We start from the raw sequence: 6,221 nt of genomic DNA, 5'->3' as shown, positions 1-6,221 counted from the left end.
AAAAATGTCTTATTATAGTAAGGTATAAAAAGTCTTTAAAATATCATAGTATAGTAAGGCATAAAAAGCCATAAAAATGTCTTAGTATACTGAGGCATAAAAAGTCATTAAAATATCATAGTATAGTAAGGCATAGAAAGTCATGAAAATGTCATAGTATAGTGAGGCATAAAAAGTCGTAAAAAAGTCATAGTATAGTAAGGCATAGAAAGTCAAAAAAAATGTCATAGTATAATATGGCCTAAAAAGTCAAAAAATGTCATAGTATAGTAAGGCATAGAAAAGTAAAAAAAAATGTCATAGTATAGTGAGGCATAATACACGTCATACTATAGTAAGGCATAAAAACGTCATAGTATAGCAAGGCATATAAAGTCAAAAAAAATGCAAGGCCTAAAAAGTCAAAAAAATGTCATAGTATAGTAAGGCATAGAAAAGTAAAAAAAATGTGATAGCATAGTGAGGCATAAAAAGTAATAAAAATGTCATAGTATAGTAAGGCATAAAAAGTCATAAAAATGTCTTATTATAGTAAGGTATAAAAAGTCATTAAAATATCATAGTAAGGCATAGAAAAGTCAAAAAAAATGTCATAGTATAGCAAGGCATAGAAAGTCAAAAAAATGCAAGGCATAAAAAGTAAAAAAAATGTCATAGTATAATATGGCATAAAAGTAAAAAAAAATATCATAGTATAGCAAGGCATAGAAAGTAAAAAAAAAATGTCATAGTATAATATGGTATAAAAAGAAAATAAATTTCATACTATAGGAAGGCATAAAAACGTCATAGTATAGTAAGACATAAAAAGTCAAAAAAAATGCAAGGTATAAAAAGTCATTAAAATATCATAGTATAGTAAGGCATAGAAAAGTAAAAAAAATGTCATAATATAGTAAGGCATAGAAAGAAAAAAAATGCAAGCCACAAAAAGTAAAAAACATGTCATAGTATAATATGGCATAAAAATGAAAAAAAATGTCATGGTATAATATGGCCTAAAAAGTAAAAAAAAATGTCATAGTATAGTAAGGCATTGAAAAGTAAAAAAAATGTCATAGGAAAGTAAGACATAAAAAGTCATAACAATGTCATAGTATAGTAAGGCATAAAAAGTCATAAAAATGTCTTATTATAGAAAGGTATAAAAAGTCACTAAAATATCATAGTATAGTGAGGCATAAAAAGTCATAAAAATGTTATAGTATAGTTAGACATAAAAACGTCATAAAACCAATATAGTATAATAAGGCATAAAAAGCCATGAAAATGTCATAGTATAGTAAGGCATAAATAGTTAGAAAAACAAAGTAGTATATTAAGGCATAAAAATGTCATAGTATAGGAAGGCATAAAAAGTAAAAAAAAAACATAGCATAGTGAGGCATAATACACGTCATACTATAGTATGGCATACAAATGTCATAGTATAGTAAGGCTTACAAAGTCAAAAAAATGTCATAGTATAGTAAGGCATGGAAAGTCAAAAAAAATGTCATAGTATGTTACGGCTGTGGCCGTATTCGGGGGGTCTTTGTCTTTCACTGTGTGGTGTGTGGTTGTGTTGTGTTCTGTCTCGTTCGCCTGTTGTTGCAGTCTGACCCTGCGAGAGGGGATGCCCGTGACGTCACCGGGATTTCCTGGGAGTGTTCCACCTTTCCCCCGCACCTTCGATGCTCCAGCTGCAAGCCATCTTTCCTGATCGGCTGGGCCCGCCTCTCGTCTCCACCCCGCGTATAAAAGAACTGTCATTCGGTTGTTCGTGGCGATCTGTGTTGCCCGTACGCAGACTCGCCGCCGCGCTGTGTACCAGTGCTTGTTGTGATTGTTGTTGATTGATTAGAGCCGAGTGAAACACTGTGAGAGCTAAAGTTGTGTTTTTTAGGTTTTCTAGCGTGAAGCTAAGTGCCGCTCTGTTTGAGATCTGGGGTTTTGTTGTTCCGCTTTTTTTGTTAGCTGCTTGTGTTCTTTTGTGTTAGTTGCATTATTGGGTGGCTTTGTTTTTCTTGTGCCGCCTCTGTTTTTGTTTACCCTGCTTACTTTTGTTAATAAATGACCTTATTTAACCCTTAACATCTTGGGTTTTATGTTACTTCCCTTTCCCCTAACGAGCTGGTTGTAACATAGTATAATATGGCCTAAAAAGTTAAAAAAAAAACGTCATTAGTTAGTAAGGCATAAAAAAGTCAAAGAAAATGTCCTAGTATAGTGAGGCATAAAAACGTCATAGTATAGTAAGGCTTAAAAAGTCCAAAAAATGTCATAGTATAGCAAGGCATATAAAGTAAAAAAAAATGCAAGGCATAGAAAAGTAAAAAAAAATGTCATAGTATAGTAAGGCATAAAAACTAATAAAAATGTGATAGTATAATAAGGCATAAAAAGTCATAAAAATGTCTTATTATAGTAAGGTATAAAAAGTCATTAAAATATCATAGTATAGTAAGGCATAAAAAGCCATAAAAATGTCTTAGTATACTGAGGCATAAAAAGTCATTAAAATATCATAGTATAGTAAGGCATAGAAAGTCAAAAAAAATGTCATAGTATAATATGGCATAAAAGTAAAAAAAAAGTCATAGTATAGCAAGGCATAGAAAGTAGAAAAAAATGTCATAGTATAATATGGTATAAAAAGAAAAAAAATGTCATACTATAGGAAGGCATAAAAACGTCATAGTATAGTAAGACATAAAAAGTAAAAAAAAATGCAAGGTATAAAAAGTCATTAAAATATCATAGTATAGTAAGGCATAGAAAAGTCAAAAAAATGTCATAGTATAATAATGGCATAAAAAGTTTTTAAAAATGTCACAGTATAGTAAAGCATAGAAAAGTCAAAAAAATGTCATAGTATAGTAAGACATAAGAAGTCATAAAAATGTCTTAGTATAGTAAGGCATAAAAAGTCATAAAAATGTCTTATTATAGTAAGGTATGAAAAGTAATTAAAATATCATAGTATAGTAAAGCATAAAAAGTCATCAAAATGTGATAATATAGCAAGGCATAAAAAGTCATAAAAATGTGATAGTATAGTAAGGCATAAAAAGTCATGAAAATGTCATAGTATAGTAAGACATAGAAAGTGAAAAAAAGTGTAATTCTATAATATAGCATAAAAAGTCAAAAGAATGTCATAGTATAGCAAGGCATATAAAGTCAAGAAAAAGGCAAAGCATAAAAGTAAAAAAAATGTCATGGTATAATATGGCATAAAAAGTCAAAAAAATGACATAGTATAGTATGGCATAGTAAGTCAAAAAAATGTCATAGTATAGTAAGTCATAAAAACTAAAAAAAATGTCATAGTATAGCGAGGCAAAGAAAGTAAAAAAAATGTCATAGTATAGCAAGTCATAGAAAAGTAAAAACAAAATGTCATAGTATAGCGAGGCATAGAAAGTAAAAAAAAATGTCATAGTATAGCAAGGCATAAAAACGTTATAAAACCAATATAATATAATAAGGCATAAAAAGTCATAAAAACATCATAGTATAGCAAGGCATAGAAAAGTCAAAAAAATGTCATAGTATAGCAAGGCATAGAAAAGTAAAAAAAAATGTTATAGTATAGCAAGGCATAGAACGCCATAAAAATGTCTTAGTATACTGAGGCATAAAAAGTCATAAAAATGTCATAGTATAGTAAGGCATAGAAAGTAAAAAAAATGTCATAGTATAATATGGCCTAAAAAGTCAAAGAAATGTCATAGCATAGTAAGGTATAGAAAAGTTAAAAAAAATTCATAGTATAGTGAGGCATAATACACGTCATACTATAGTACAGCATTAAAACGTCATAGTATAGTAAGGCTTAAAAAGTCAAAAAAACGTCATAGTATAGCAAGGCATAAAAACGTCATAAAACCAATATAATATAATAAGGCATAAAAAGCCATAAAAATTTCATAGTATAGTAAGGCATAAAAACGTCATAAAACCAATATAATATAATAAGGCATAAAAAGCCATAAAAATGTCATTTATAGTAAGGCATAAAAAGTCATAAAAATGTCATAGTATAGTAAGGTATAAAATGTCATGAAAATGTTGTAGTATAGCAAAGAATAAAAAGTTTTTAAAAAATTTCATAGTATAATATGGCATAAAAAGTCAAAAAAAGTCATGGTATAATATGGCATAAAAAGTAAAAAAAAATGTCATACTATAGTAAGGCATAGAAAAGTAAAAAAAAATGTCATAGTATAGCAAAGCATAGAAACGAAAAAAAATGTCATAGCACAATAAGGCTTAAAAAGACAAAAATTTTCATAGTATAGCAAGGCATAGAAAAGTAAAAAAAGTGTCATAGTATAGCGAGGCATAGAAAGTCATGAAAATGTCACAGTATAGTGAGGCATAAAAAGTCGTAAAAATGTCATAGTATAGTAAGGCATAGAAAGTCAAAAAAATGTCATAGTATAATAATGCATAGAGAGTAAAGAAAATGTCATAGTATAATATGGCCTAAAAGTTAAAAAAAATGTCATAGTATAGTAAGGCGTAGAAAAGTAAAAAAAAAATGTGATAGTATAGTAAGGCATAAAAAGTCATAAAAATGTCATAGTATAGTAAGGCATAAAAAGTCATCAAAATGTCTTACTATAGTAAGGCATAGAAAGTAAAAAAAATGCAAGGCATAAAAAGTCAAAAAAATGTCATAGTATAGTAAGGCATAGAAAAGTATCAAGAAATGTCATAGTATAGTAAGACATAAGAAGTCATAAAAATGTCTTATTATAGTAAGGCATAAAAAGTCATCAAAATGTTATATATATAGTAAGGCATACAAAGTCATTAATTGTGATAGTATAGTAAGGCATGAAAAGTCATGCAAATGTCATAGTATAGCAAGGCATAAAACGTCATGAAAATGTCATAGTATAGCAAGGCATAGAAAGTCAAAAAAAATGCAAAGCATAAAAGTAAAAAAAATGTCATGGTATAATATGGCATAAAAAGTCAAAAAAAAATGTCATAGTATAGCAAGGCATAGAAAAGCCCCAAAAAATGTCATAGTATAGTAAGTCATGAAAACTCAAAAAAATGTCATAGTATAGCAAGACATAAGAAGTCATAAAAATGTCTTATTATAGTAAGGCATAAAAAGTCATCAAAATGTTATATATATAGTAAGGCATACAAAGTCATTAATTGTGATAGTATAGTAAGGCATGAAAAGTCATGAAAATGTCATAGTATAGCAAGGCATAAAACGTCATGAAAATGTCATAGTATAATAAGAAATAGAAAGTCAAAAAAATGTCATACTATAATATAGCATAGAAAGTGAAAAAAATGTCATAGTATAGCAAGGCATGAAAACTCAAAAAAATGTCATAGTATAGCAAGGCAAAGAAAGTAAAAAAAATGTCATAGTATAGCAAGTCATAGAAAAGTAAAAACAAAATGTCATAGTATAGCGAGGCATAGAAAGTAAAAAAAAAAGTCATAGTATAGCAAGGCATAAAAACGTTATAAAACCAATATAATATAATAAGGCATAAAAAGTCATAAAAACATCATAGTATAGCAAGGCATAGAAAAGTCAAAAAAATGTCATAGTATAGCAAGGCATAGAAAAGTAAAAAAAAAAAACATAGTATAGCAAGGCATAGAAAGCCATAAAAATGTCTTAGTATACTGAGGCATAAAAAGTCATAAAAATGTCATAGTATAGTAAGGCATAGAAAGTAAAAAAAATGTCATAGTATAGTAAGGCATAGAAAGTAAAAAAAAATGTCATAGTATAATATGGCCTAAAAAGTCAAAGAAATGTCATATCATAGTAAGGTATAGAAAAGTCAAAAAAAAATTCATAGTATAGTGAGGCATAATACACGTCATACTATAGTACAGCATTAAAACGTCATAGTATAGTAAGGCTTAAAAAGTCAAAAAAACGTCATAGTATAGCAAGGCATAAAAACGTCATAAAACCAATATAATATAATAAGGCATAAAAAGCCATAAAAATGTCATAGTATAGTAAGGCATAAAAACGTCATAAAACCAATATAATATAATAAGGCATAAAAAGCCATAAAAATGTCATTTATAGTAAGGCATAAAAAGTCATAAAAATGTCATAGTATAGTAAGGTATAAAATGTCATGAAAATGTTGTAGTATAGCAAAGAATAAAAAGTTTTTTAAAAATTTCATAGTATAATATGGCATAAAAAGTCAAAAAAAGTCATGGTATAATATGGCATAAAA

This window comes from Seriola lalandi, unplaced genomic scaffold (genome assembly GCF_002814215.2).
Source record: "Seriola lalandi dorsalis isolate HSWRI2012SDOR001 ecotype SW California unplaced genomic scaffold, Sedor1 jcf7180002054866, whole genome shotgun sequence".
In the NCBI taxonomy this organism is placed as follows: Eukaryota; Metazoa; Chordata; class Actinopteri; order Carangiformes; family Carangidae; genus Seriola; species Seriola lalandi.
The sequence above is the reverse complement of the archived record's forward strand: the minus strand, read 5'-3'. Positions refer to the sequence as shown.